Source organism: Rhinatrema bivittatum, chromosome 2, assembly GCF_901001135.1.
Source record: "Rhinatrema bivittatum chromosome 2, aRhiBiv1.1, whole genome shotgun sequence".
In the NCBI taxonomy this organism is placed as follows: Eukaryota; Metazoa; Chordata; class Amphibia; order Gymnophiona; family Rhinatrematidae; genus Rhinatrema; species Rhinatrema bivittatum.
Genome location: NC_042616.1, coordinates 408112654 through 408125102, shown reverse-complemented (window position 1 = coordinate 408125102; position 12449 = coordinate 408112654).

Sequence of the window (12449 nt, the reverse complement as noted above, 5' to 3'; positions counted from 1 at the left end):
GTCAGGAATCTCTACAAAGCTCCTTTACCACGAGGCTACTGCTGCGTGGAAAAAAGAAGACCGAAGGGGCACCCCTGCTGGCTGCAGGGTTAGTGCCATGCTGGGCATGCCCAGTAGGGTCCAGTCAAAGTTCTGGAAACTTTGACAAAAGTGTTCCGTGATTGGGCTCCATCCTGTGATATCACCCATATGTGAGGACTACCATCCTGCTTGTCCTGTGAGAAAAATTGAAACACACCAATTATCGTTTATTACTTGACCAAACCAAACGCAATTTACAGACATGGAAGGAATTTCCCTTATCTTTATCTGGTAGGATCACACTCTTCCAAATGATGCTAATGCCAGAATAGCTCTACTTCTTCCAAACTTTGCCTATTTACCTTACTCAACAAGAAATACTTAAAGTAGAGAAATTGATAAGCTTATTTAATTGGCGAGGGAAAAAACCTAGAATTGCCTTAAAGAAATTGATGAGGAAAGGATAACATGGTGGCCTTGGAAATGAAAATCTCCGTGTTTACAACATGGCATGTAATATTCTCCATTTGGGAGATTGGCTGATGGATTTGTCTTTTTATACTCCTTTGAATATTGAAAGGGAAATTGGTAATGGCCTATGACCCCCGTTATGTGCTACATGTCCCTAAAGGGCTTTTTCCACCACAAGCAAAAGAAAGTGTAATTATCATTCTAATCTGGCAGACATGGAAGTGGTTTTGTTCTAGATTTGGACTCAATTGGAGGATCACACATTATTTCCCTTTACAGAGCAATGGGGCATTTACCCCAGGGATTCATAATCCAGTTTACTGGGTATGGGCCAGCAAGAGAATCCAGATATTAGCACACCACTTTAGTGACAAAGCAGTATTTTTATCTTTCCAACATCTACGAGACGCCTATGATACATATCATAAGCACTTTTATGCATATCTCCAAGCCAGATACTATATAAAATCCTTGGGCTTGATGGAACTCACTCGGGCCTTCCAATCTGAGGTATCTGAAATCTTTGAATAGGAGGACCCTAGCAGGCATTCTCTCTCCTATTTTTATCAGAAAATACTGCTAAAAACTCCACTCGTTCCCTTTGATAATATTTTATCTGGCTGGTCTCAGGAACTGGGCGTTGTTTTTTCTGCTGGCCATTACTTTAAATTTTTGCTCGGAGCATGCTCAATTACCACTAATATTGGTGTCCAGGAAATCCAATATAAATTCCTCATGCAAGCTTATATTTCCCCAGAGAGAGCAGTTAAAATGAAAATCTAGCAGTTGGACCAGTGTCCCAAATGTAAGTCTACTAGAAGTACCCTGAGACATTTCTTTTGGGCCTGCCTAGTATACAAAACTTTTGGGGAGATGTTCAGCAACATATTAGGAGCATTACAAAGATCTCTCTCCCCTTGGATGCTCGGGCCATGTTATTGGATAATTTACACGATGTCAGCTTTCCTAATCCACATGTCCAACTTTGGGTCTGCAAAACTCTCCTGCTAGCAAAAAAGCAATTCTACAACAATGGTCCTAGCTGGAAGTGCCTACCCTTATTCAATTAAAACTTGCCCTTCTACATCTTTGTACTATGGAATTTTATGTTGAAAAGGTTGATCAAACGATTAAGCGTATATCATTTCTAAATGTATGGCAGCTGTACCTACAAATGTTGCCTCCGAAAACTTGCAGCTTTTATCTGAACACTCTGCATAACAACTAACAATGTGCATCATGAAAATTTACAATTTGACTTTGGGTTTCTATAATGACCACTAAGCAGAGATTACCTGTGCTCGGGTTTGGGGGGGGGGGGGGGGTTAGTTATTGTAATGGAAGTTTTCAAACTTGTTCTGTTTATGATGCTAATTATTTGATTATCTCATTATGAATTATTGTTATGCCACTGTGAGGGAGCGTGCAGAGTAACCACTCCCGTCACATCTATTTTTAGATGTAAATTGTTTATTTATGTCATTATTCAATAAAAAGATTTGAAACATAAAATTAATGGTAGGCAAGGAAATGGAAGCACTACTTAAAAATAGAATATATTACTTTGAAGCCAGTGAGTTACAGGATCATATGCAACATGGTTTCACAAATCTAGAAAATCTTCTAAAACAAACAATCTCTTTGATGCAGTAACCAGAGTAGTAGACTGGGAAATGCAGTAGTGACTTATATAAATTTCAGAAGTCTTTGACACAGTTCCATGTAGAACTCTGGTAAACAAACTAGTTAGCCCGGGAGTTGGCACTTAATGAAGAAATAGACATAATAGGCATTTCAGAGACTTGGTGGAAGAAGGATAACCAATGGGATACTAATATACCAGGGTACAAACTATATCAACATAAGACAGATAAAATTAGTGGATGGATGGCATTTTATGTTAAAGATGCTATAGTCAAGCAGGATAAAACAAAATGCACCATGGAATCTTTAAGGATAGAAATTCCATGTGTGATGGAGAAGAGTATATAGTAATGGGAGTATACGATCATCTGCCTGGCCAGGATGAAGAATCAGACAGTGAAATGTTAGCAGAAATTAGAAAGGCAAGTAAAATTACTGAAAGAACTCAAAAATGAAATTTCTGATCTATTAGTTAAAATTTGTAACCTATCATTAAAATCATCCATTGTACCTGAAGACTGGCGGGTGGCCAATGTAACCCCAATATTTAAAAAAGGCTCCAGGGGTGATCCGGGTAACTAAAGACCAGGGAGCCTGACTTCAGTGCCAGGAAAAATAGTGGAAACTATTCTCAAGATCAAAATCGTAGAACATATAGAAAGACATGGTTTAATGGAACACAGTCAACATGGATTTACCCAAGGGAAGTCTTGCCTAACAAATCTGCTTCATTTTTTTGATAAACATGTGGATAAAGGTGAACAGGTAGATGTAGTGTATTTGGATTTTCAGAAGCCGTTTGACAAAGTCCCTCATGAGAGGCTTCTACGAAAACTAAAAAGTCATGGGATAGGAGGTGATGTCCTTTCATGGATTACAAACTGGTTAAAAGACAGGAAACAGAGAGTAGGATTAAATGGTCAATTTTCTCAGTGGAAAAGGGTAAACAGTGGAGTGTCTCAGGGATCTGTACTTGGACCGGTGCTTTTCAATACATATATAAATGATCTGGAAAGGAATACGACGAGTGAGGTTATCAAATTTGCGGATGATACAAAATTATTCAGAGTAGTTAAATCACAAGCGGACTGTGATACATTACAGGAGGACCTTGCAAGACTGGAAGATTGGGCATCCAAATGGCAGATGAAATTTAATGTGGACAAGTGCAAGATGTTGCATATAGGGAAAAATAACTCTTGCTGTAGTTACACGATGTTAGGTTCCATATTAGGGATGTGCAGCAGGGACGGATTCGTCCCATCCGGTATTCGTATTCGTTGGGACCCAAATCCGTTGCATCTGTTCTCGGGGGACCCCGATCTGTTTGTTAGTTACATATGTATTAGTTTCCCAAAAAAAACCCCATCCCAATCCTTTAAATTTAATTAACTACAACCCCTCACCCTCCTGACCCACTCAGGACTTGCCAAAAGTCCCTGGTGGACCAGCGGGGGTCCTGGAGTGATCTCCTGCACTCGGGCTGTCGGTTGCTGGTAATTCAATATGGCGCCGATAGCCTTTGCCCTCACTATGTCACAGGGGCAACCGGTGCCATTGGTCGGCCCCTGTCACATGGTAGGAGCAATGGATGGCCAGCGCCATCTTGTGCTCCTACCATGTGACAGGGGCCGACTAATGGCACCGGTAGTCCCTGTGACATAGTAAGGGCAAAGGCTATCAGTGCCATTTTGAATACTGACAGCCGACGGCCCGAGTGCAAATGTTTCCAGGAATCCACTGGACAATTGATTTATCGACCATCTGGACTCCTCCGGTGACTAGGATGCCAGCTCCCCAGCCGGAGAGACTGGCATCTGTGGTCATCACTATCCAGCTCGGGAAAGTAATGCTCATTGTAAAGGTCTCATATGAGCAAATGCCCAGGGAACCACCTCTAGAGTAGATGCCATCGAGCCTAGAACCTGAAGGTAGTCCCAGGCCTTGGGTAGAGGGAGAGCTAACAAGTGACGAACTTGTCCCATCAGCTTGTTCCGTCGATCCGTTGGGAGAAAAACCTTCTGACTGTCATGTCGAAACGGGCTCCCAGAAATTCCAACGTCTGAGTAGGAATGAGGTTGCTCTTGGCCTGATTGATTACCCATCCAAGGGACTCCAAGAGTGCGATCACTTGTGTATCGTGACCACACAGCAATCACTCAACTTTTCTTGGATCAGCCAATCGTCCAGGTAGGGATGAATGAGAATTCCTTGTCGCCGGAGAAACGCCGCCATGACTACCATGAATGTTCAGGGAGCGGTAGCGAGACCAAAAGGCAGAGCACAGAATTGATAATGCCTTCCTAGGATCATGAAGCAAAGGAACTTTTGTTGATCCTCTTGAATGGGAATGTGCAAATATGCCTCCATCAGATCCAGAGAGGCCAGAAACTCTCCCTTGTGCACCGCCGCGATGTCTGACCGCAGGGTCTCCATGTGAAAGTGAGGTACCTTGAGAGACTTGTTTACCTTTTTGAGGTCCAGAATTGGGTGGAAGGATCCCTCTTTCTTCGGCATCACAAAGTAAATGGAGTACCTCCCTGTCCTCCAGTGCTCTGGAGATACCAGCTTCACAGCTCCGAGAGCTGGAAGACGTTCGAGAGTCTGACGTACAATCTGCCTTTTGGCCTGGGGACAGCAGAGAGATATTAGAAAGAAATTCCAGAGAGGCCGAGCAAATTCCAAAGTGTAGCCTCGTTCTGTGATGCTTAGCACCCACTGATTGGATGTAATCGTGGCCCATGCCTCGTAAAACTGGGACAGGCAACCCCCAACCCGAGGGTGGGCCGGCCCCATCTCATTGTGTAGACTTAGAGGCGGGGGTGACGGAGGAACCACCTCTGCGCCCTCGAAAGGACGAGGTCCAGGCTTGGGTCCGTGCCACTGGTTGCTGTTGTCCAGCCGTTTGCTGTCTGTTTTGCTAAAACCTCCTTTGTCCCCGAAAATGAGATCGGGAACATGGAAACCCTCTGGAGAACCTCAGCTTGTCCTCTGGTAACTTGTGAACTTTATTCTCTCCCAGGAATTTGATCAATTGCTCCAAATCGTCCCTGAATAAAAAAACACTTTTAAAAGGAATAGCCCTGAGCTGAGCCTTGGATGAAACATCCGCTGACCAGTTGCAGAACCACAGGAGCCTCCTTGCCAAAACTGCCGATGACATAGTGCAAGAGGAGGTGTGAAACAGATCATACAGAGCATCCGCCCTGTATGCTACCACAGCCTCCAAATGCTGCACCTGTTCTGATTCCCCTGGAGGAAGATCTCTAGTCGTCAGCAACTGTTGAACCCAGCGCAGACTGGCTTGCAGCATATAACTGCTACAAATCACCGCCAGGACACCCAGAGCAGACACCTCAAAAATGCACTTGAGCAGCACTTCCAGTTTGCGATCTTGAAGATCCTTGAGGGCTGTCAAGCCGGCGACCGGAATAGTGGTTTGCTTGACAACAGCCAAAACTGAAGCGTCCACTTTAGGGGACTGCAAGAGTTCCAAAAATTCCTCTATCACTGGATAGAGCTTGTCCATAGCCCGGCCAACCTTCAAACCAGCCTCCAGAGCCTCCCACTCCCTGGTCACCAGCTGCTGAAGCATAGGATGGACAGGAAATGCCCGGGTCGATGTTTGCAAACCGGCGAGAACCGGGTCCACCAAGTCCTGATGCGGAGCCTGCGGGGGGAACTCAACCCTGAGCTCAGCTAGCACTGCTGGAATGAGGGGTTCTAGTTCCTCCCTCTAAAGGAGTCTGTTTCCCCTGATCATCATCCAGGCCCCCAGCCGCGGGGGGTAATGGAGAGTCTCCTGCATCTGAGGCTGCGTGGACCGGAACCTCTGGAGCAGCGGAACCACTTGAAGCCATAGCACCTTTTAACTTTGCAACCCTCAGAGACGCGGCAACATCTGCACGCTTGGCTACCTTAGGGGCGGTCCCTGCGTAGTTCGGACAGGCAAGGCACCACCCTGCGGAGACCTGGAAGCCAAAAAGGCTTTATGCATAAGGAGGACAAAATCTAAAGAAAAAGAATCAGAATCTAAATCCTGATTCCCTGTAAAAACAGGGTCCTCCTGTAAAACATCCAGGCATGGCAGGGACTGGAGACAGCGCTGGGGGAAGCTCCTCCCCCCCCCCCCCCCCCCCAGCCTGTGTCTGAGCTGCAGCAAAGGTGTTTAAGATGGTTGCTGGCCCTGCAAAGGGAAAAGGGATCAGCCCTGAGTCCTCGAGAAACTGATCGTTTTTGAACCCCCCCCCCCCCCCCAGGGTTTATTTACTGTTGCAGACCCTGAAAAAGAGCTGCCCTCTCCTCCAGAGAGGCAGCAGGAGCAAATCCCAGCCCTAGAAAGCCACGTGGCCGATTCTCCACATGCCACACACCAAGATGGCCGTGGCATCATGGGGGGAAAACGACTCGAAAAATGCGGCGATTCAGGTGGGCAGGGGTCCTGGAATGCAGCAGACCAAAGAAAAATTTTCAAAAAAAATTTTTTTTTTTTACAGAGCTCAGTAACACCACGGGTGAAAGGAGGAACCGGATCACCAATAATCTTTACCCTGGTTGTTTACCTTGCAAGAGCCCCAGGGGGTCACCAACCCCTGCTCCTATAACCTGCTACTAGAGAAGATGACCCCTCAGGATCTAACAACCCTCTGGGAGGATTACACTGCTTTCTGACAGGAAAACTGCTTCTAGTCTCTTGCTTCCTTTTTAAAACTTGCTTGATTCAATGCTTAAGCTGGTTTACTCTCAGTTAAATTTAATTTGTAAGGGATAGCCTCACCCCAGAAACAGGGCAAGACTGCAGGGTTTGCACTACCTCCTCCTGCTGGAGACAGAGAAATACTGAAGGGATGCAGGAGATACACCGGCTTATGGTGGGTGCCTCTAAAGTTTACCTCTGTCTCCACCTGCTGGGAGGCATAAACCATGGTCTGGACTGATCCGGGTACGTATAGGGAATTGTGAATTTTTGAAGCAACTTATGTGCATAAGTCTCTGGTCACTTTGTACCCATGGATAACTTTTTAAAAAGGACATGCCAATTTTATAACATGCACATAACAATGCGAATGTGAGTGCAGGACTGACTCACGCACGCAAGAGGGGATTTTGTAATCAACATGTGGTGATGCGATTGGGCCTTTCCCCAATTCCCTAACCCCCTAACTAACCTTCCTCCCTTTTCTCCTCTCCGCCCCAACCCTTAAATCCACCATAACCTCATTTTTTTTTGTTTCTTAACTTACCTGCTGTCCTGAGTAGAAGTTAGTTCTGCATGCTGGACAACCGCTGGTGCACGCTGTCCTGGCCAGCCCCTGCCCCACTCCCAGCCCGATCCTTTTCAAGAACTTGGCACTTTTGTGTATACTGACAGATACACACGTGGCCGGACTGCTCTGAAAATGTGCTCTGCGCTTGCGGCTTGGCCTCGCGCATATCTGCCGGTATTGGCCCATGCCAGGGATTTAAAATTCCCCCAATAGATTTCTGATATACGTGGGTTGCTGAAAAATTACCCTCAGAAATAGTGTTTTGAGCCTATATTTTATAAATCTATAGAAGGCTTGTTTAAATATAAAGAACACATTAATGTTCAGTTTTGTAGGCTCATAGGTGATGCTGTATAGGCATGATAAATACAACAGAAATAGATAATCTTACCTTTTCATCTCTCAGTTTAAAAAAATGTTTTTGCTGTATTTGATTGTTGAAAATTTGTAGGAACAATTCTGAGTTTCAGCAAGGCTTCACAACCAGGTGCATCGAAGGATATGCATAGAGAAGATCCATCCCCAATAAAGGGAGAAGGAATTTGAGGCTAGTCTTCTTCCCGCTAAGAAGAGGGGAACTTTCTATTCTGAGTGATGGCAAACAGATCTATCTTGGGTGATCCCCATGCAAGAAAAATACTGTTTCACTACCTCCTTGTTCAGGGACCACTCATGGGGGCCTGTCATCCAGCTTAGGGCCTGATTTACTAAGCTTTTTTTCCACAGACACAGAATGGTAGAAAAGCTTTAGTAAATAGACCCCTGGTGTCTGCCAGAATGTTCTCTTTGCCTGCCAGATAGGCAGCTCTCAAGGTCATCCTGTGAGAAACGTCACAGTTTCATATCTTGACCAACTCCCAGGAGGAAGAAATCTGTTTCTCCTTTTTTATGTAGAACATTACCATTTATATTTTATATTTATTAAAATGTATGGATTGCCTAACACAATAGGTCTAGGCGATGTGCAAGAGAACATTCATAAAATTAAATAATAAAACATAATATCATGTACTAAAAGAAAAAGAACTAAAATATAACAATAAATATAAAATTAAAATATAATAAAAATGTAGACAGAAAGATAATAAGAACATATTAAAACAAGTAAATCAAGTCAAAAAAACTTAAAAATAAGCTAATTTGAACAAAAAGGTCTTAAGACATTTTCTGAAGTTTTTTACCGAGTCATACTGATGAAGCTCCAATGGGAAAGAGCTCCACAGGGCTGGACCGGCAACTAAAAAGAGCACTCTTGAGTAATATGTAGACGTGCAACTTTAGGAGATGGAACATCTAGCAGTTTGCTCTGGGATGAACGTAAATTTCTGGAAGGTTAGTAAAATTTCAGGATGGCATTGGCCCATGGACAGGTCTGATCGTTAATCAATTTAAAAACAGTCATGCCAATTTTGTATTTGATTCTTTCGCCAATAGGTAGCCAGTGTAACTTGATCAAAACTGGAGTACTATGGTCAAAACGCTTCAATCCTGAAATTAAGCGAGCCGAGGAATTTAGCAACAGCTGTAATGGTCGAAATGTTATAAGCAGTAGGCCAGTATATAGACAACATATATACAAAAATCAATGATTGGGAATATTGAGGCTTGTAAAACAGTGCAAAATTCAGGAGCATGAAAAAGTTTCTTAAGATCAGCAAGGACAGTTTAAAAAAGCCACCTCATTGTCTGTCTGAACAGCCCTTAGAGAATTTATAACTGCCTGTATTTCCTGGCAATGTATGTGATAACATTTGTCTTCCTTAAATAAAGGGCCCTGGATATGAAGCTCTTGAATGTGATAACCTCATCCCAAACTGAATGCATCTGTCATCCAAACAATCTGGTAGGAAGGAATTTGAAAAGGTAAGTTCTTGATCAAATTGGTATGGATAAGCCAGCAAGACAAAGAATCTTTGAAATGAGTCATGATATGAATGCTCTCCTGGAATCCTTGGGTGGGTTGGTTCCATTGGACTTTAGGACCCATTAGACTTGTCTCATGGGAGACAAGTGGAATTGAGATGAATAGAATTGAGGCCATATGACTTGACATCCTCAACGTGTGCAAAACCTTTAAACTGAAACCAGACTGAATTAGTCCCTTCACTGTTGTTAATTTGGAGATTGGTGGAGAGAACAGCTTTCATACAAACTATGTTTAGCAGAATCCAATGAATTTCAATGAACGAAGGACTAAGCTTTGATTTCGGGTAATTTATGATGAACTCCAGTGACTCCAAGACCCCAGTGGTATAGCACATAGATTCTCTCGCCCCTGCCCGAGATGTGCTCTTGACCAGCTAATTGTCTAAGTAGGGAAACACATACACGCCTAGACTTTGCAGATACGCTGCAATAACATTTCATGAGCATATATGAAGCTGAAGCAAGGCTAGAAAGGCAACATGTGATACTAAAGGTGTTTCCCTGCTAGAAATATGAGATGCTTCGTGGTGAGTGGGATGTATTCCATTACCAAAATCCTGGACTGATACCTCAGCCTCAATTTTCAACTGCATGAACAAGATCAGACAATGGCTTAACCTACAAGCTAGCCCTGAACCTTACAAAAACGGAAATTATAGTTATTTAATGTAAGATTTTAATTGAGGGCCCCTTGACCATTCAAATTGAGGGCACTCCAATTTGCATTTCAGAGCACACATAGCTTAGGAGTACTTATTGACTCCAAGCTGGATAGCAAACCTCAAATTAGAGTGGTGGTATGCGCTGGTTTTTATAAATTGCGCTTTTTACGGGGTTTGAAGCTGCTTCTACTCCTGCACAATTTTTGGATGGTAGTGCAGGCACTATTACTGACTGCACTAGATTACTGTAATGCATTTAACATTGGTCTCACTGATTCTTCAATTAAACCACTGCAACTACTGCAGAATTCAGCAGACAGACTATTCACTTATACAGGCAGAAACGATGATCTCTCACCTGTCCTTGTCAGTCTTCATTGGCTATCTGTTCATTGGAGAACCAAGTACAAAGTTGCCATGTTGACCCACAAACTTCTAACTTTAAAAACACTGCCGTGGGCAACTTTAGTACCTGGAGCATATGAGCCAACAAGAACTCTGAGGTCCTCACAGAGGGAATTATTAAGAAATTCCTCCCATTAAACAGGCAAGGTTCATGCCACTAGAGATCGTGCCTTTTCCATTGCAGTACCCAGCCTTTGGAATTTTCTCCCTCAGGAACTCAGGAGGCTTAGGTGCCCAAAACTGTTTAAATCTGAATTAAGAACACACTTTTTTTAAACAAGCTTTTTATTCATTTTAATTTGGATTACATCTTTTAGAATGATGCTTTATTGTTCTTTTTAAATTCTTAACCCATGAAGCAATTGTATTTTACCATGCAGATTTTATATTATTTATTAATATATTATTATGGTTGATTTTATTAATGTATATCTGTCATATGCATTTATGTTGGATTATGTATGTAAGTTGTGATCCACTTCAGTCAAATGCATTAGCAGCCTATGAATGCAAACAAATAAATACATGAGTGTGTGCTTTAAGAAAGGGAATAAGAGTGCAGGGAAGTCATTATGAACTTTTCTTTCACTAGAAATTTGTTCAAGGCCCTTAAGTCTAGAATGGGACAGAATTCTCTGGTCTTCTTGGGAACCAGGAAGTATTGGCATAAAAACCTCACCCCTTTTCCTGTGGTAGGACAGGTTTGACTGCATTGGCCTGCACAGAACAGGAGAGCTCCAGTTGCCCTAGATCCTGGTGCTGCAGGGATTTTGAATGATCACTTGGTGGGTGATTTGGAGTGCACCTCCAATGACAAATGGTGGCCCTTCTTTTACAATCCAAAGGTCCTACTTGTCAGAAGTTATAAGGGTCCAATGGACTGCATAAAACCTAAACTTCCCCCTGACAGGTAAATACTGGCTATGCTTGTGGATCTAGTCAAAACCTTGAACATGGTTTTGACTGGGATGCTACATGAAACCTTGAGCTTCTCCAATTCTGAGGATGTGATCTGGACCTCTGTTGGTGCCTAGGGCACATGGATGAAGTAAAACATCTTTTTGAAGAAAAAAAAACTGTTCCCTCATTAGTCTTTTCTGAAGCCTCCATGAGGGGTCACTGGATCAGAGGTGACTGCAGAGAAAGAGTATGATGTGCTAAACAATGGTCTTTGATTTCATCTACTGTTTCATTGAACTTATCTTCAAAGACAGTATCTTCACTTCAGGGCAAGTCTGCAGGTTTTTCCGGCACATTCTCTCTGAAGCTAGAAGTTCACAGCCAAGAGTCTTCAGACTCCTATTGCCATAACAGATGCTCTTAATGCCTCTCAAAAGCACTGCAGGTCATATGTTTCCCATATTCTTCTCCAGAGTTCACCAGATGAAAAAAAATTCTCCTTGCATCTCTGGAGGAAGATGGCCTGAAAATGTCTTTACTTTTTCCAGAATAAAGGGCCTATACATAACCATAAAGATCCAATAGGATGCTATGTAGGAGCTTACATAGACATCTGAAGAACTTCTTCCCAAAGAGTTCCAAGATCTGACAATCAAATCCGAGGGTATGGAAGAATGAGCTTTCTGTCTCTTGACTTCTTCTAGCATGGCTTCAACTACCACAGATTGATGTGGTAATTTTGGCTTGTTGAATCTGAGAGCAGGTTAGACACAATACTTTCACAGAAAGAATGGACAGTGGAGTCTCCCACATTCATTTCTGTACATCCTGAAGAAGTTGGTGAACAGGTACATCGACAATTCTGAGAAAGCCAAATAAGGGTGTCCTGGATATATCCCCTACCTTGAAATTAAAGGTAATGACCTGAATAATTCTCTGAACAAAAGCTGGGAAGGAGGCTTTTTGGAGTAGAAATACTCCTGAAAGTAGGGGGTCCGAAGGGCTATCAGGTCAATAACTTTCTTTAGATCTTCATTCTCTAGATCCATGAGCAAACTCTCAGGATTGCTCAGATTCACAATCTGAGATTGAAAGTGAAGCTGAAGTCTGAGAAGGGACCAACCCTAGAGTCATGGCCTTTAGAGGTCTTACA